At 34.4% G+C, this 20,895-nt stretch overlaps 1 protein-coding gene and 1 pseudogene across 11 annotated transcripts in view; one reads left to right on the forward strand and one right to left on the reverse strand.

Moving 5' to 3' along the window:
* Positions 1–20,895, reverse strand: part of NAALADL2 (N-acetylated alpha-linked acidic dipeptidase like 2) — a 1,320,599-nt gene that overhangs the window by 108,226 nt on the left and 1,191,478 nt on the right. The gene's annotated exons all lie outside the window — the stretch shown is intronic.
* Positions 19,450–20,895, forward strand: part of LOC106973863 (NADH dehydrogenase [ubiquinone] 1 alpha subcomplex subunit 12-like) — a 31,651-nt pseudogene continuing 30,205 nt past the window's right edge.

Consider the following 20,895-nt stretch of genomic DNA (forward strand, 5'->3'; position numbering starts at 1 on the left):
TCAGACCCATAGATACAGAGAACAAACTGAAGGTTGCCTGGTTAGGGGGGATGGGCAAAAAGGGTGAAGGAGAGTAAGAGGTTATAGAATAGGCTTCCAGTTATGGAATTAATGTCATGGGAATCAAAGTACAGCATAGGCCTTATAGTCAGTGATATAATAATAGCATTGTATGGTGACAGATGGTAGCCACACTTGTGGTGAGCCTAAAGAACTTGGATCACTATGTTGTACACCTGAAATTCATGTAACAGTGTGTGTCAACTACAATCAAATGATTTTTTTAAGTAGTAGCAAAAGTTAATTCCTAAAGGTGAGGGGTTTGCCTTGAAATGTACAAGCTTTGCCTTTTAAATAGAAATTTTCAGTAATGACAAACTGTTTCAGAGTATACATAAAAAAGAAAAACTTCTTAATCGCTCTTATGATGTCAGTTAAAATGGACCTTAAACCTTAAAAAAATGATGCTATTAAAATGCAAGCCACTCTAATTTATGAATGCTATTGTAAAAATCCTAAGTAGCATATTAGCTATAATATGCTACATACTATCATGTAGGATACACTAGAGGTATTCACAATAAAACCAGGAATAGGTAAAAGTGTTTAGTATTGCACTATTATTTTTATATTTCCTGTGGGCATTAGCCTACACTTAGGAAAAAGGTAAGTTAGTGATATAAAAATTGACAAGCAAAGGAAAATAGATATTATGTTTTTAAACTTAGAAAACTTAATATCAATTGCAAATATTAAAGAAGATAAGAATTTCAGTTAACACCTTATTACCAAATTAATAGTTTCATAAGATATGACACATTTTAGAGATGGAAATTATACACATATACATACACATATATATATAGATAACAACTAATCATAACATATAATGAAAACAGTGACTATAAAAATGGAAATAAATACCTAGGGATAAATTTAATAAGAATGTACAATACCTAGATGAAGAAAATTTTGAAATAGTATGAAAAGATACAAAGAAGACTTGAACACAATGGAAGATATACCATGTTGTTGGTGGGGAAAAGATTAGCATACAAAGGCATCCTTTCAATGTTAAGTAAAAACAGATTTCACATGATACCAGTAAAGCTAACAAAATATTTTTCTGTTTTTCCTTTTATTTGACTAGATATGCTGACTTGCAAATTAAAAAATGAAAGGAAATTAGCCAAAAAAATACTGAAAAAGGAAGACGATATAGACTGGTTCTTTTTGCTTGATATTAAAAACTATTGTGATAATTAAATAATTAATAACCAATAATTAAAATGTTAAGTCGAAGAGAATTCCAAATTTAAAACTTGCCATATTCTTAGACACACACAAGTAATAATTTATTCAATGATAAAATAGTATCTTAACCCAGTGCTATGTCCTACACTTTAAATAGCAAAATCAGCAAGTCTTTTTTCTACTCTACAGTATTCTTTTCTCTAGACAAGTAAAGATTTCTAAATCTGGTAGCATTTGTAGAAAAACATGGAAATTAAGAGAGAAAGAGAAATATTTCCAAGACACTGGAGTAAGTCTGAAGTGTGGCCCAGTAAGCTAAATTGAAAATCTCCCCATGAAAACTGCATTCTTCGTTGGAGCAGAAAAAGAAATACAGACATTTCTGTAAGTGTACAGACTTCGTTCTGTAAGGTACTGCTAACATTCAGATAAAAATAATGCTTATTTTATGAGTCCGTATCTCTGCCCGTTAGTATTATGAGTTAGGGTACGCAAAGTTATGTAGCTATAAAAGTGTTAGCCATCTCAGGACCTCACGTGTGTTTTCTTTTTTTTTCCATTTCACATTTTCAAGAAGTTGAAATATCCAGCCTCTCCATTTGGTGTTTGCCTCAGAATTTTTAGATCATTTCTCCTCAAGATCTATCATCCTTATCTGCAACAACGGGTATGAAGAAAGGCCATGTTAAAATCCCCACACTATAAAAGAAACAACACTAAAAGCAAATAAATTCTTGGGATTCACTCATTGAAAGATTTTCATAAGGTAGATACTTTCCAAACAAACTGCATGATTTGAATCCAGAGTATGTATATTTACCCCCTTCACACTGCTTATCTATTTTTTCTGAATTGTAGTTGAGAAAGGGGAATTGTTATCACAGTGGTATGAGTTTTGAAGTCATTTTGGCTTCAGTACCAGTCCTGTGACATAATCTATGTGCAAAATATGGGCAAGTACCTTAACTCTTCTGACCCTCAATTTCCTGATTTGTTTGTGGATAGTATTTATTACAGAATTGTTTTAAAGACTGAATAAATAATGCATATAAAGTGTGTAATTAATAGCCATAACTCAATACATGCAATTATTACAAAGTGATCCAAACACAAGTATAAAGGCATATTTCACAGGCAACTTGTGGATCAATAATAGGCCTTTCCAAATATAAGAGTTAGGATTTTGAAAAATTACTAACATAGGAGAAATGACAGTGGAGGTATTTAAGACCTGATAGAGACAAGAGAGTTTGAGGGCTGTGGTAATGAGAAAATCCATAAAAAAACTCCTCATCACTATTTTTACACTAAAATAAAATAATAAAGGCAGCTTGTTCAATAAAATGCTATGGATGATGCTTTTTTGTGTGTGAGAGAGAGAGAGAGAAAGAGAGCATGAGTGGGGGAGGAGCAGAGAGAGGGGGAACAGAAGATCCAAAGCAGGCTCTGTGCTGACAACAGAGAGCCCTATATGGGGCTGGAACTCACAAACTGTAATACTGTGACCTGAGCTGAGGTTGGATGCTTAACTGACTGAGCCACCCAGAAGCCCCTGAATGATGCTTTTATACACCCTAAATTGTTTATGTAATTAATTTTCATTTATCATTCCTCAACTCTTTGAAAATTTTCTTAATCTCCTCTATAATTCCAAAGAGATTTTAAAAGTTCATTTTTCTGAAGTTTCAGAGAATGTGCATATTAACTGATTCTCCCCACCCCATGTTCGGTTCTCTAAATGTTTACTGCCTTTCTAGGGTGCCTGGGTGGCTCTGTCAGTTACATGTCCAACTTAGCCTCAGGTCATGATCTTGCAGTTCATGGGTTTGAGCCCCGCATTGGGCTCTGTGCTGACAGCTCTGAGCCTGAAGCCTGCTTCGGATTCAGTGTCTCCCTCTCTCTCTGCCCCTCCCTTGCTCACACTCTCTCTCAAAAATAAGTAAACATTAAAATAAACAAATAAATAAATAAATATTCACTGCTTTTCTGATTTTATGATTCAGAGTTCTTGCATCCTGTGTCCTGAGTTCTGTCACAATCTAGGAGCAACATAATTTGAATGTTTGAGATTGAAACAAAACACGAAAGCAGCAATAACGGCAATTTGGAGTTATTTTTAGTTAGCATATTTGGTATAACTAAGAAATGTTTCTGAAATTTGATACATGATAATAAGGTTATGAAATCATAGTACCTGTCTTCTGACCCTTTTATAAGTTAATTTTTCTTCTTCAACTCTTAATAGATGTTAGAATATAGTTTGAAGACCCTGGATATTTTTCCTCCACTTCCTAATCTCTCTAAGGGCATGATACTACTGCCCTGACTGTGTTTTAGTTTTTATATTTACAGCCACATTTTTAATTGGCCAAATATGAGTGAGTCACAAGTCATAGAAGGAATTCTATAATAAAAATTCTCCCAGGTGCTATGAAGGACCATTGAATTAAACCTTCTAGGTATATTTACATAGTTGATGTATCTATATTCTCTGTACATTTTGTGTATATACTAAAATTTTTCTTCAGCATAATTATCAGTATAGGAGGTATTACTAAAGCCCCAAGGTTTTTTGAAGGGCATTTCAATATAGTTGTTTAATAATGCAGTTAAGTTCAGTTGGTAATAATTCCAAAGAAGGAATTTAGAATTGGAGAGAGAAAAGGAAGGTAGAGATGATAGGAGAGGAGGGTATAAATACTCTTTGGAATGTGGTCAATAATGCCCATTGGGTAATAGGGCATTTCAAAGTCACAGGAGACTTAGCCTGAAGCTTGTGGAGTAAAGACCAGAGTAAAGAATACGTATGTCACAATGACCATTCCCCAAATATCAGAGAGGAGTACAATTTTCCTTATCAAGAAAGAAGGAGGGGCTCCTTGGTGACTCAGTTGGTCAGGCATCAGACTCTTGATTTTGGCTCAGGTCATGATCTTGCAGTTTGTGGGATGGAGCCCTGTACCAGGCTCTGTGTTCATGGGATGGAGCCCCACCTTGGGCTCTGCACTGACAGTGGGGAGCCTGCTTGGGATTCTCTCTCTCCCTTTTCCTCTTCTGCTCCCTCCCTCCCTCCCTCCTTCCCTCTCTCTCTCTCTAAATAAATTTAAAAAGCATTAAAAATTAAAAAAAAGAAAAAAATGAAACATTTAAATCAATTTATCTGAAAAATTGCATTTAAGTTGCAGCAGGATTCACTGTGAAAGTTTTCAGTGGCTAGAAAGAATAATCCTGCCTTTACCAGACAACGGTGTGATACATATGGTTTGACCAATCATATATATTTGAAGTCATATGTAAGGAGTCTGGTTCCTGGTTAAAAACCTTCATGCAATTTTTTAGGCCTGAGCATAAGCAACTGGTAAGGCTTTTTCTGTCAGGCCTCACAGGGGAAGTTGCCCTCTCCACATGAGACTTGGTGTAGAGCCAGCTCACTGCCATCCTGAAGGGATTCCATGAAGGGGACTCAGGCCTCCTTTTCACTCATGCTCTTTAGATTTTTACATTCTTAGCCCAGTTGTCTTTATTCCTAGGTCTCTTTATGAGGCTTTGGGCACAGGTCCTCTTAGGAGCTCTGCTTGAGGCCTCCATTTTGGGGCAACAATGCGGGGGTGAGAGAGAGATGGGGATGAGAAAAAAGGAAACTTGAAGACACTTTTCCTCACTCTGAGTGCCCAGTGTTTTCCGTTCCCAGCCTTTCCTCCCTGGCCTCTTCTTAACCCCAAGATCCATAAAAACAGCCCAAGTCTTTTGTTCAGGGCTTCCTCAACACTAAGACAACCCCCACATCCCTGCTGATCCTCCTGACCCTTGTTCAGTGTACCCTTCCATGGGGGAAAGTGGAATGGGGGAGTCAGTCTTCTCCATGGTTTTAAAATCTTGCTTGTAACATCATAGTAAGTGATTAAAGGCTTAAGTCTTTCATTTATAGCTTGTTGCTTTAATTGGCTACTCCAACATCTAGTTCAGCTCTGTCCCTCCCATTTTAGCTAAACTATAGAGAATGTTAACATAAGAATCTAAAACATTACTCAGTGAAATTGTTTTTATTTTTCCAACACAAAAATATACTTCAACTCTCAAAACGATGCCTAATTCCTCACAGAAAATGTAATACATGTTGAGAAAACAGATACTGAGAAAAAATATTATTTAAGTTACTTTAACAGCATCAACAAGAAGTGCTGATTAATTTGTCATCCTAGGAAACCCACAAAGTCTTCATCATAATAAAGTTATTTCATTTTACTTGACAGAACTTTCATATAGGATCTTAACTTTAGGATTCCATTTTTAAAAAAACATTCATTCATTCATTCATTTTATTATGTATGTATGTATGTATGTATGTATGTATGTATGTATGTTGAGAGTGAGAGAGAACAAGCAGGGGAGGGGTAGAGAGACAGAGAGAGAGAGAATACCAAGCAGGCTCTGCACTGTCAGAGCAAAGCCCAAGGTGGGGCTCGATCCCATGAATGCAGAGCCCAATGTGGGGCTCAATTCCACAAAATGGGAGATCATGGCTTAAGCCAAAATCAAGAGTCTGATGCTCAGCTGACTAAGCCACCCAGGCGTCCCTTAACTGTAGGATTCCTAAACATGAGGAATATTAATTTGTGCTTTGAGAATCTTGTTAACCTTCAGATTTATATATAATAAATACTAAGGCAGTGTAGTGCATGGAAACAAGCCAAGACCCAATGTTCTGACTCTACTTGCTAGGCCCATAACCTAGAACCAGTGAGTAATTACCTCTGATCCTTCTGCCTCAAAGATTGTTAGAGTAGGTAGGGCTACTATGTACTACTTACTACATGTTGTCCTCAGAAATTCCGATACTCATATTTAATATTTAGTAAGCTATTTAATGGATATTAGCAATAGTACATTTGATTTTTCTGGGCCACAGTAATATAATATCTACCTCAAAGATGTTATCAATCAAAGTATTAAAACGTATGGAATAGTGAGTAGATTATAGCTCATTATGTTCCATGTATTGATCATTACATCATCATCATCATCAACATGCCATCATTAATACATCCTCACGGTAAATGGAACAAACCGGAAAAGAACTATAACTTAGAAATATCTATGATCAGTGGCCATAGATTAATAGGACTATTTTTTCCTTTGTAAATCTCTAGAAATTTTACAATCATATCATTATCATCTTTCAAAGAACAATTTATCCTTCTTGGAAATAATGGTATTGGTCAAAATATTTTTGGAACATACTACATTGAAAATGTTTTCATAATCTATAAATGAGAAAGTTATTTTTATTAATTTATAATTACATCTTACTTAAAAAATTTAATTTGCAGGGCACCTGGGTGGCTCAGTAGGTTGAGCTTCTGATTTCAGCTCAGACCATGATTGCAGGGTTCATGGGTTCGAGCCCCATGTCAGGCTCTGTGCTGACAGCTCAGAGTTTGGAGCCTGCTTTGGATTCTGTGTCTCCTTCTGTCTCTGTCCCTTCCTGGCTCATGTTCTGTCTCTCTCGCTCAAAAATAACATTAAAAAATTAAAACAAAATAATCTGCAATACCCAACTTCATCATCTGCTTTATTTACCAAATTATAATTTATTTATTCCATATTACTGGTTATTGTTTTCAGAGTCAGATTCATCATTTAAAGATACCAATTTGCCACTATTTAGGAGGTTATGAAAGCTTTATTAAAGAACATTTTTTCTCATTTAGAACAAATAACTTATGTAGAATTTATGTAGATTCAAATTCTGGCTCTCACTTCATAACTTTGCAACTTACACAAGTTACTCAAACTACAAGATTTGATATTTTTTCTTCATGTGAAAATGGGAATAATTATACTTTAAATGCCATAGAATGAGATTAAATAATACAATATCTATGGGAAATATTGAAGAGAACTTATCATAGTAAACATCATAGAATTGAATTGCAGCAACTTTGGTCACTCTGTTTTATTTTTTGTTGTTGTCTAACACTGGGCATCCTTCAAATAATATCTACATTATTAATAGATAGCTATATATGTGCAGCTAGATCTAAATTTAAGTCTATATTTAACTGCATCTGTCTCTATAACATATAGATATTAATCTTCTTTCCTGATAAATAAGCATTCAATATGAATTGTTGAGAGATTACTAGATTAAGTTCCTTTGAAAATATTCGGCTATGTAGACATAGCCATTTTTTATACCTTATCCTTTCAATTGTGCTTTCTGGATACTGACTAACCTCTCATAATTCTCTGGGCTTCCTATCAACATTCCATTGAGCTGTATTCCAGCAAACACAAGGGCATTACACTCAGCTTGTTAACTTCTATACTGGTTTACTTTGAAATCTCCTTTTGATTTTGTTATAAGTTTCCCCAAGTACATTACCTATTCAGCTCATACAGTAATATCTAAATAAATTATGGGTTTTTCTCTCAAGAAAGGATAAAGAAATTTTATTCTAGGATTTTAAGAATAAGAGTTATAACAAGTAGTTGAAAATTATAGGACTATGAATCAATACATTTCTAATTTCTCCCCTTCTAGTTCATAGACAGATATATAAATATGTCTACAGAGATGAAAAAAACAATTGAAAATATTAAGTGCTAATATAAAAAAAATCTTTAAGTGACTATGCATTCATTTGTAAAATGTCACTTTAAAATTATTTTTGTGTTATATTTGAAAATACTGTTTCTGCCATTGTTTGCATTCTTTTCTGTAATATATTTTGTGTAAATATTGGAGTATTATAATCTATCCCACAATCTACTAAAACTGTTCTATTACATTTACTGTTTTCATCTCTCAGTGCTATATTCTGGATTAATTCCTCAGTGCTAACCTCCAATTCATGAATTCTTTCTGCAATGGTGTCTAGTCATATACAAAATCTATTGTACTTTTAAAATTTCAATGACTATATTTTTATCCCACGTTTATAAGTACTTCCTTTTCTTTTCCTATTTACCTACTTTTAATCCACTTATTTTTTGAATTTATAATAAACTGTATCATAAAGTTACATAACCATTTTATGTAATACAGAGAATCAATATTCTAAATGTTTTCACTATCTGTCTCATAACCAGAAATTGTGGAATTAAGAATTATACTTCTTCTCATTTGCAATTCAGGTTTCTAGATTGAAGTTAATTTAATTGAAAGGTTTTTGTTTTATTTTTCTTTCCCTGTGATGATTCTTCTTTGTCTGGTGGTATTACGGCTAGTGCTATATAAACCTGATCTGAAGGTACAATGGCATTTTGGCACTTATGCCCTTATGAAGATACTTAGTTCCCCCTTATGTTCAGGGAATATAATCCCAAACCCCCAATAGATTCAAAAACTGAAACCTACATATACTATGCTTTTTTCCCCCATACATACATATCTATGACAGAGTTTAGTTTATAAATTAGGGACAATAATTGATTAACAACACTAATAATAGAACACTTATAACAGTATACTGTAATAAAAGCTATGAGAATGTGTTACCTTTCTCAAAATATCTTGTACTGTGCTTAGCCTTCTTTTTGCGATGATGTGTGATGATAAAATGCTTATGTGATGAGATGGGCTGTGGTGAATTATGTAGGCAACGTGAGGTAGCATTAGGCTACCACTGACCTTCTGATGATAGGTCAGAAGGAGGATCATCTGCTTCTAGACTGTAGTTGACTGTGGGTAACTGAAACCATGGAAAGTAAAACCACATATAAGGGGGGCTACTACATTGGAAGAGTCAATCCTAGAAAGATTTGACCTCTAACCAATACATAATTTTATTCAGTTACTAAATTCTTTAGGCTTACAACTTATGTAAAGCTACAGCTACACATGAAGATTGTTAACAGGGTTTGACTTTCTAAACCTAATTTCACTCGAAGCAGAACTCCACAACAGCCCCTGTCTTTAAGCACTGAGTCAGGTTTTGATCCCTTTTGATAGCTGTATGTTCAGACATTTACACTGTATGGAAGATCAGTTTCTCATTGCTAACATCTGTGTTGGTATGACTTTTTAGTTTCTATTTTCATCTTTTATCTATTGCTGTGTGTTCGGATAAAGGAATCAAAGAATGAAAACAGAGCCATTGTGAATGGAAGTATTGAGTATTTTTCTAACACTTCTTTTGGAATGATCTATGGAAGCACACAAATGCATATGCATGACCTTAAAATTTTATAATAAAAACTCATACAAGCTTTGGGCAAGAAAATATGTTGTCAGCTTATTATAGCATTAAAACTATCATTAAAATTCTAATATTTAGAAAGTATAATTCTAATATTAAGAAAGTAGTTTGAACTAAAATTATTCCATTAAAATTAGAAATGCTCTGAAGAAGATAAGTAAGGAGATTTCTATGAGCCAGAAAAGGTATGAGCCATACTGTAAATTATACATACTTATTTTATAAATATTTAGTATCCATTTTAAAAATATTATAAATCAACAATTCCCAAACCTATTGTGATAGAACATGCTAATAAATATAAAATGTAGATGATACAAGTTCAGAATGAAAAGTAAATTTAGATAAGGCTCATAAAGGACATTCATAATTGAGTGCTCACTGACACTTGCATATTACATGACATGGTTCTTGCACAGTGAAGAAATTTAAGCTAGTGAGTAAGAACTTGGTTCTGGAATCCAGCAGTCCTGGATGTGAATCTAGGCTTAGACATTCATTACCTGTGTGGTCTTGGCTCAGAAATGTAGCCATTTTAACCTCAGCTTTCTTATTTGTAATGTGAAGATAATAGTTATATCTACCTCATAAAAGTATTGTGAGGGTTAAATAGAATCAAATAGGTAAAGCATTTAACAGTATGCCTGGCACAAGCTTAGAACCGAGAAAAAAAATTATTTTGAGAAACGGAGCAAATTAATAAACAAATTGTTCTCCTTTAACATAATATAAACCTCTATTAGCACTTACATTTCTTTAATTTTAATTTTTAAATTTTATTTAAAGCCAAGTTAGTTAATTAATATATAGTATTATAATGATTTCAGGAGTACAATGTAGTGATTTGTCACTTACATTAGCATTTACATTTCTGAGTTTTAATATGTATATACCCATCTATCACTGGCACCAGACCATGACTTCCAAGGAAAGACCATTTTTGAATCTTCAATCCCTAGCACAGTGTCTAGATCAGATAAACAAATAAATGGAAAGCACAGCACATTCCTGTAGAGAGATTCCAAACAGAAAATAATATTGGACATTTCCTACACAGTCAAAATCACTGTCGTACATTTTTTAGTGCAACAGTGAAAGGCATTTTAACGTACTAGACTATCAAAAGAGCAAGGCTTTCCTGAAATGGGATGTTAGGGTTAAGTACCTTCGAACCTATAACATCTCAAAGCAATTGCCATAAACCTCAGGGCACTTTTGAGCTCCTCAAAGCTCTCAAAGATTTGGTACCAGTGATGATAATTTCATCCAAAGGTAAGGAGAATCATTTTTACCTCACCATTTTCTTTTCCTTTTTCAAGCAGGTGAAAATGTGTGTGAAGTCATCCTTTTTTTTTTCTCACCTTCTCCCTCATATCCGCTTGATTCTATACAATAATATCTCGAGTCGTCTGAGCCCAAGTTCCAAATTCTATGTCTGCTTATTTGTTATACTCTTCACTGAGAAATCTTTGCTCAAATAAGAGTCTGAAATGCATGGCATAGGCAATTTTCATGGTAAGAAAATCACTAGCAGATTTTGCCCTCCTCTTTTCAGGCACAACAGTTGCTGATGTTAATGGAGCCAGTCATTTGCTTATCATGGGTAAAATAGATTTCATATTGATTGGTTTGACTCAGGACTATGGTATTCCAATTAAGATTGCTAAAAGGAACCCCGAGTTAAAGCAAGCAGTGATGCGGTAGCACACAGATATTTATATTCTGCTATGCTACAATTCACAAGCAATTCCACACTCTAGGACAATGTTTCGAGTTCATTCTCAATAAGACTGTACAGAAGAATGAAAGCAGACTTTAGATCACAGAAATCACATTTTACTGCCATAATGTTCTTTCTTCCTTTAGAATCATTCAGTTATCAGCAATTAGCCTATACCTCAAATCTCACTTCCTTTTCTAAAAACAATTGTATTTTGCCAGGTGCAATCCTCTAGTAACAACAACCGATAGCCATAAGAGCAGACATTCAGTACAAAACTCTCTTAGAGCTGGCTCAGAAGGCCACCTTCTACAGGTCCTGTTGTTTTTCCGCTCTAAATGATACCACAAGGTTGTAAGTACACAGACCATGTTATTGGGGTCAGGGGATAGAAGAGGCCAATAAGCCACTATTTTCCCCTTGAACTCATTTCTATTTTGTCAAATAACAAGTTTAAGCTGAACATTTTGCTCCCTGCTAAAAGATGCTCTTTCTTATTGTTCCCAATAATTAAGAAATACATTTTTAGGAGATCAAAATTAAAACAACAACGACAACAAAAAGAAACACACTTAGATGAAGAGATGCCTTACTTGAAACTATAACGATACTGTCATCTTGTTTAGTGGCCCAGGGAGCAGGCTGTCTTAACCCTTTGAATCCCCCAAATTCTCTAAAAATATCCCTGAGAGGCCGAGCCTTTCAGTCAAGTCTAATTTAACTCTAACTATATAGAGACAGCTGAAGGCCGCCTACTCAGGTAAAGTGGATACCTGAGGCAATTATGAAAGTGATTCGAGCAGAAAAATTTCCTGCTGAGGAAGAGATAATGTTTGCTTGAACTATTCATATTGGCCATCTATAATAATTAAATTCATTAACTTACCCCTTCACTTTGCCTAGACACAGCCTTGTTGCTATTTAAAATATACATGCAAGGCATCTCAAATACTTGTGAATTTTCAAAATACTTTATTGATTACTTGTAAAATAAGTTCACAGGTTCAATGGACTAACGTTCCCACAAAATTAGCTGAGGGAATATCCAGAGTGGGTAGTAAAGATGGGGAAAAGAAGGATAAACTATTTCAATGAGCTGAATCTCTAAGATGTACCCCCTATCCACATGACCCTGTTGGAGGTGAATCTTCTACATATGCGTGCGTGCACACACACACACACACACACACACCATTATACCATTTATCAGTCACTAGAAATCCATACACAAATGTTTGATAAATTTAATGATTTAATAATAAATATGGTTATAAAAAGAGTTCATGATCCTTCAACTTTAAAGGCAACAGACAGGTTCCTCCAAGCACACAAAAATTTAAAGATAAAGTACTTACTGTTTTTTTAAAAAATAAAATAGCCCCATTTATTTCCACTGGTCTCTAGGCAAATAGCTCTCCTTTAGATATCATCAATCACCTATCTCTCAAGGCTTCACTGTCACTTCAGCCACCTCCAGGGAGTCATGACACCAGATTTTCTCCAGCTTTGTCCTCACCAGCCACAACCATTGACATCATGTTTGCCTGCTTGGAGGGCCCCAGTTATGGTCAGGATATAGAGTTTGATGCACCTGAATTTGGAGGAAGTAGGGAAGAGGCCCTGTCTGGAAATATGGAAATATTCCATTTCAGTATAGCCTTACTCTTTTGGACAGTTTCGTTCTTTAAAATGGCTTTCATTGTTACACCAAAAAACAAACAAACAAAAAACAGTACTATGGTGATTTTGACTTCATAGGAAATGTACAATGTTGTTTTCTATTTGGGAGCTCTCTACAGGAATGTGTCATTCTGGGGGTAGAAACAGCATGAAGGATGACCATCAGGCCCATTATTTACACAAAAGGGATAGGTTTAATACTTTTAGATACAGGGGAAATTATATCAGCGGTCACTCTAGTCTGCTTAAGAGATTGCGGGGTGGGCAGAAACTAAAATGGTGTTGACAGTGGTTCCAATTACATCAGTGCTTTGAAAGTCACTTTGTGTCTGTCAGTATACAGACTAGCTTTGGGACCGGTAATTCAACAGGGATTTACCAGGATGGTTATGACAACACTTAGCAATATAGAATTAATTTTCCAAAGATGCACATGGTATGAATCAGCAGGCAAGTGCAGCTAACTGTGGCTGTATCTGTGATTGGATTTTAGTGGCAATAGGATATTGTCAAGAAGGTTTCCAGAGTGTATGTTGATGTCTATTTTTCATAATTGTTCTTTCAGTTGGATGTTATCACAAAAAATAGTTATTTTGAAAAGCAGAAATGACTGCAGTGTAGCAGTATTATAGTTCACCTTTTGCTATTTAACTTGGATTTTATATCTACATCCCTGAGAGAAACACTATTTTATTTATTGTTTGTTTGTTTGTTTGTTTGTGCTAGGAAATACGGGTAGTGCTGTCCCAAAAATAAATGTATAGTGTTTTGAAATACAACATGCCAATAAAAAATATCTGAAGACAGAATTAAGTGAAAATTGTTATATATATATATATATATGATGTCCTATAAAACTTTGCTTAAATGATCTGCATTAGTTTTTTTTAATGTTTATTTATTTTCGAGAGAGAGACAGAGACAGAAACAGAGACAGGACAGATCACAAGTGGGGGAGGGGCAGAGAGAGAGGGAGACACAGAATCTGAAGCAGGTTCCAGGCTCTGAGCTGTCAGCACAGAGCCCAATGTAGGGCTCGAACTCATGAGCCATGAGATCATGACTTGAGCCAAGGTCAGACATTTAACCAACTGAGCCACCCAGGTGCCCCTTTGATCTGCATTTTTAAATATAAAAACTAAAATGACTGTTAAAATATAAGATAATTATCCAGCCAAATAAGATATTACTTAACATTCAGAAATGAAGCAAATGTAACAAAACAGTATTAAGCATTGAAAACCTAAAAAAATAAAAAGACAGTGTAAACATTTCTAGAAGAAAAAAATGGACTAGTAAACAGTTGGAAATTACTGACACACAACAAAATGTACCCTTGAAAATATAAGTAACAAAAAATAAATGAATATTAGTGCTCAAGGTTTGGGGCTTAATGGGAGATGTAGGATGTATGCTATTTCCAACATCCTGCAAGTAGTTATTTAATAGATGTCATCTTAAACTGACACGGTAACAAAGGATGAATTCAGGCTCTCAGATCTTTTCAGGATCTCTTTTTCTCTTTTTCCCATATTAGGGCGCTTTTAGAAACTAATATATCTCATAGTGAAGCATAGTTAAATATTGCTCTTTTCTTAATATAACATGTAAATAATTATTTCATTAAAACTCTTCTATTTTCCAACTGTATATTTTAATTGAGAAATTATTAAAATCATGTTCATAAACTATTAACAATGTTTATGAAAGGGTGGAATTTGAGTTAACTTTTTAATATTTTAATCTTTATATTTCTCTCTATTAGTTGACAGTATTATAGTAAGGATCTAACAGATGGCATGGGCAATACTGTTTTCCATGAGAAGAGGAACTGATGATTAGGTACATGGATATAAGGAGACTGTTCAGCATATACTCTTGGTAACTTTAGAATTTTGAATCTTGTTTGAAAATTGCAAATTAAGTCCACATTATTTTAGTGATTTTACAAATGTATACACACGCGCGCGCGCACACACACACACACAAACTTAAAAACTAAAGTCATTAGTATTTAAAACCAGTTGAAATTTGGGATTCAACTCTACTTCAAAGACTATGTTTACATTGGCATGTGGATGTAACAATTCAAAGCCCTTAGCAGAACTTATAAAATAGCTCCTCATGACCAAGAAAAGAGCAGCAACATTGTTTTCCCATGAATAATACTATGTAGTTATCCAGATCCACTTAGTGTGAAGATGATGCTTTGATTTCCCCTTCACTCTGCAGGCAAAGTAACTTCCAATTCAAAATAAGGTGGTTTTGTAACATGAAATTGCTGTAAATTGAAAAACCTGTGTAAAAGTTTCATGTAAAAGTTTCATTTTTAGGAAACATAATATGTGTTGTCTGCTTGCTAAATTCAGTGTGGCTAAAACAAAGTTAGGTGATGACGGAAGTGAGTTAGCTGGACAGAGAGTAAACAATAAAGAGGTATTAAAAGGGAAACAACCTTCTAAGACCAGATTCATGCTCAACATGAAGAATTAAACATATTCCTACAAAACTCATTAATAATCCTCATAATACATCAGTGTAACATATAACTAAGGGGATATAAGGATGATGATTCTCCATTTTAAATCTCATAATTTTAAGAAAACAATCTATAAACAAAATAGCTCAGATACCTCAAAAGGCTTATGTAATATACTTCAAATAAATTTTCAAACATTTTGCTATATTTTATAAGATCATCAGCAGATTTTTAAAGTCTACGAGAGTCACAAATCATGCCAATAAATCCTAAATTTAAAATATTTTTTAATTTTTTCAAAGATTTAAAAAATCTTTCCTGTGCATCTTAAGGATAAAAATGACATATTTATAAATCAGTGCTTTTGGTCCCAGGCCGTTTTCACTGAATTTATAAGTCCTACTTTCTTGTTTTAGTTCAAAGTTCTGACTTATGAATCCTAACTGGTTCTTTCTTCTACTGCTGGTTTAGTCTTTGAAGTTCAAATTTGTAATGAGCTCCATAAGATGTTATGCAATACTTTCCCTGTCTTTTTCTGAAGGGGAAAAAAAATTCCACCCTATTTCCTTTGCCCAGGTGCTAAGAATAAGCACTCTTGTTCAGCAGGATTTTTATGAAATGCACTAACAGATTTTCTTTTTTTCACCAGAGATACTACAGGGTAAGAGAATCGACTTTTCATTCTTAGAAAGATATCTCTGCATAAGAAAAGCAACCTAATACCAGAATCAGGATTTATGCACACTACACATTATCTGGCACTTATGATTTAGTCATAAATCAATGATCCTGGATGGGGTTAAGATGGAAATGTGTGCAACCAAGCACCATTAAGAAGCCCGCACAATTTCTAAAAAATTAGTAATTCTTGTCTCTAGTTCAAGTTCTAATTCATCAGTATTTCTCTCCCTTAGCAACTTCCCGCTCCACCAGGCTTCGATAATTAAAGTTATGTTTAAATCCTGACATAGCAGTGTTTCAGCGGTTGAAAAAAAATAATCTCTTTTGTTAACATTTTAATAAAAGAAATCATAGAGTAAAAGCTTAGCATTGTTAGACATTGCTTTAGAAATAAAAAAAAGTAATTTCATGAGAAATTATCTAAGAATAAATTTTTGCATTATAACAATATCATAATAGAAACGAATTGAAAGAGTTTAAGCTCATTAAACAATCATTGATCTTTTTTTTTTTAATTTTTTTTCAACGTTTATTTATTTTTGGGACAGAGAGAGACAGAGCATGAACGGGGGAGGGGCAGAGAGAGAGGGAGACACAGAATCGGAAACAAGCTCCAGGCTCTGAGCCATCAGCCCAGAGACCGACGCGGGGCTTGAACTCACGGACCACGAGATCGTGACCTGGCTGAAGTCGGACGCTTAACCAACTGTGCCACCCAGGCGCCCCACTCATTGATCTTTTTAATGATTCATTTTGGAAAAAAATGAGAGAAATGTATTTTTAAAAATAGTAAAATCAAACCCATTTTGGATGAGAGCTTAAAGTAGTTTGAATTTTGGAGACACAAATATTTTTCTCTTTAAAAATAATTTTAAGAAGTAATTTAGCATATGTAATTTGACTTTTTACAACAAGAAATTCGCTTTTATCCTAAGTAGTTGTAGAGGAATGTAGCTATTTATTCCTAGCAAGCTGCTAACATTTTAGAGTCCTCCCTGAAACGGTTTATAAAATTGAGACACAAATCTCCAGGGATTGGCTCATGTAAGGTTTCTAGTGATTAATTCCTTTGGACAAACAAGAAACCAAACCCAAACAGCTAAGATTCACTCATAATGGAATCTAAATATATGTAAGTGATATTTCCTTCATTATCTCAACATATAACAACAGGTAAATAATGTTAACAATTACTTCAACAACAAACTCCAGTAGATCTGAAATTATCATTAAGAGGGAACATAGCAGATGCTAGTTACTAAAAGTGAAAAATACAAGGTTTAATTCATACACATAAATACTATTGCTGGGAAGGCATATACTTTTTTCAAATAATTTAGAAGCTTGCTCCTGTATCCGAATTCCAGATACAATCAGCACAATAGTTCACAGTGTGTTTTAATTCCTAAAAAATAGAATTAACATTTTATAGAAACTTATTGTAGACATAAGTAAGGAAAAAAATGCTCAAATTCTTTTTTTCCACTTCCTCAGTAACAACATACAAATTCACAAGTCCTAAATCACAGGTGACCATTATCAATTGACTCATTTTTTTTAAATTTTTTTTAACGTTTATTTATTTTTGAGACAGAGAGAGACAGAGCATGAACAGGGGAGGGGCAGAGAGAGAGGGAGACACAATCTGAAACAGGCTCCAGGCTCTGAGCTGTCAGCACAGAGCCCGACACGGGGCTCGAACTCACGGACCGCGAGATCATGACCTGAGCCAAAGTCGGACGCTCAACCGACCGAGCCACCCAGATGCCCCAATTGACTCATTTTTTAAAAACAAAGCTAAAATAATGTTTTCTGGGGGAGACACATATAAAACACCTTCGTTTATCTAAAGTTACACTTTTCTTTCCTTTTTTTTTTTTAACAACTCAAAACGGCCACTCTTTGCTCACTAGAGCAAAACAAGCTAGTCTACATATGTTCTAGGAATATTCACAGCTGTTCTCTAACTGCATTCAATACCTCCAGTGATCTGAACACTAATGTCTTCTGAGTGTATTTTTTGGTAATGAGACAAATAACATTTTTTACTTATAACATTCTTCATGTATGTTTTACCTTAAAATAATAGTGTTTATAAAGAAACATAGTTTTCTAAAATGCTGAACAGTTTTTCCTGGATATTTTGAACTGCCGTGAGTCAAGAATAGCCAAATATTTCTCTATGTTTCCATTCAAACACAACTCACATGTCTTGCAGGACTATTAAAATTCGTGTGAGTGGAAAACAAATATAGTTTATGAATATAAAATCTAATGGAATTGTGTCAGTAGCTTTTACTAAAACATAAATACAACTTTTAGTCAATTTAATATTTATTCTTAAAAATTTTTTAATGTTTATTTATTTTTGAGAAAGAGAGACACACAGTGTGAACAGGGAAGGGACAGAGAGAGAGAGGGAGACATGGAATCCAAAGCAGGCTCCAGGCTCTCAGCTGTCAGCACAGAGCCAGACGCAGGGCTCTAACCCAGAGACCGAAAGATCATGTCCTGAGCCGAACAGATGCTTAACCAACTGAGCCACCGAGACACCCCTAATATTAGTTTTAAACTTTACTTCATAATCTTTAGAAGTTAGCCAATGAGTTCCTTTTTGTACTTTAAAATGCTTGTTCTTGGTTGTTCCTAGTTTTGATTATGAGCATAGGTTCTATAGCCAGATTGCCTGGGTTCAAGTCCTAGCTTTATAACTTGCTGGCTCTGCTATCCTGGTCAAGTTACCTTTCAGCTATCTCCTTTCTTCTTTCATTTGTAAAATGGGGATGATAATAATAGAGCTTACTTCATGAAACTGTTGTGAGGAAAGGAAATATGCAAAGTGCACAGTGCCAAGTAAACAGTAAATTCTATGTGTTTTATATTACTGTTTTGTTTTTCTATTATTGGATTGCAGAATTATCAAGCACTGAATATTGTGTTTTATATAAAATATTAAGCCTAAGTATTCAAAAGACTGGTGTCCTTCATTGTATCACTTGAAAAATTTTGCATTTACTCACACTGCCACTAATCAAAAAATTCTGGATTTTCTTCTTTGAAGTTGGTTTTAGAGTCATTCCAAAGCCAAATAAAAAATGAATCTCATTTCTCCCAGTGCTGCAAACATTATTTCCCAATATGGTCATTCTATGTAGTTAACAGACACAGCCTTAAAATATTAACAATAGTAACAAGACTCAAATTTACTGAATTTTTTGTATGCCAAGTATAGCATTGAGGATTACAGTTATAATTTCATTTGATTAGCTTTGGCCAGTTGGAAAAAATGTTCTCATCCTCAGTGAATAAAGATGTGTATCACTGGGGGACATTCTAAAGAATGTGGTGAAATCTCTGGAGGTGATCCCATCATAAGAGGCCACAGCAGGTTTTGCATTAACATACAATTTATGTCATAAGTGACCACTGGGGCTATGAAGCACATGCCTCTCCAGATGTCATATACTCCAGATTGCCACGCGATTGTAAGTCATAAGTCATATGCCTATAATTTACATGAAATTCATAACTAGCAATGAATAAAAAAACTAAAATAACCCATACTTAGTTTAGGCTACACTTTTTTCTCTTACATAATTGCCCTGGGAAGTTAGAAGTTCATGAGGGAATATATGGCAATAGGATATGCTTTGTTTTAATAACTTTCGATGAACTACAATAAAATTATCTGTTCTCTAATACTTTGCTTAAGTCCCCCAAAGTAGAATTTTTAAGCCTCTCTTGCCCATTGTTTAAATGGGGATGACACCCCCCAAAAAATAATTAATATAAAATAGATGGTACAGTGCCTGGCACATAGTACATACTTAACAAATAATAATGATGATAATAATAATAATAACAATAATAGCTGTTATTGATAAACTTTCACAAAATTTGCATCTGAAAAGACTATCAAAGCACAAAAATGGAAGGCTAGTTTTTTTGTTTCTTTGTTTGTTTTGTTTTGTTTTGTTTTTTTACTGCATGCAAATCTTTCTTGTCCTTTAGCTATTTATTATACTAAATGGAAATTTGGCGATTTGGTAGTTTTGTCAAAAGAAAAGAAATATCTTTAGGTACAAACACTACTGACAATGCTACTAAAGCACAACCTGATGAGGAGAAACCAGTTGCTGCAATGGAGACAGCAATGGTGAGAAAGAAACAGAGATCTTATTAAGTTTTGCATACAGAAACAAACAATAAAAAATTATAGGAATGGCTTGAAACATCATTTTCTTTCCTCTCATTAATGTTTCCTTGTACTGTATGATTGCTGTTATTTATTCTATGGTCACTTAAACAAGACCAAAACTCATTCACAAGTAGTACAGCTGCAGTTTTCAGACAGTCTCATTTTTGTGCTTGAAAAATGAAAATATCAGAAAATGCAGTTAAAGCAGTCTGCCATGCTAAAGTGAAATTACAATGCTATTCTTAAGGTTATCATAATAGAGCAAACAATAGGTCATAAAAACGATTTGTGGCCATGGCATAAAACTTATCAAATGCCACATTGGTTCTCTCTCTGATAGCTACATAAGCCAAACTTGAGGGATATTATGGCATGTTAGTAACTCTAGCAGCAACAAAAGTTCATTGTAAAGAATAGAGGCACTGAAAGGACTGAGGTAATCAGTTTCATCCATCTCTCTGGGTAATTAGAATAATAAGCTCCATCCAGAGGTCACATATTGCCTAATGAAATACTTCATCTGAGGAAAAAGGTACAGTAATTCTTACCAGTTGAAGGAGAGGGTAGTATTAAAACAAGGCAATTACTGCAACCTGGCAGTGCTATGAGATGACGAGTATACTTTCCACACTGCAGACTGGACAGTCCTGTACACAGTGAGTGCCAACAATTAGTCAAAGGA

This window comes from Acinonyx jubatus, chromosome C2 (genome assembly GCF_027475565.1).
Source record: "Acinonyx jubatus isolate Ajub_Pintada_27869175 chromosome C2, VMU_Ajub_asm_v1.0, whole genome shotgun sequence".
Taxonomy (NCBI): Eukaryota; Metazoa; Chordata; class Mammalia; order Carnivora; family Felidae; genus Acinonyx; species Acinonyx jubatus.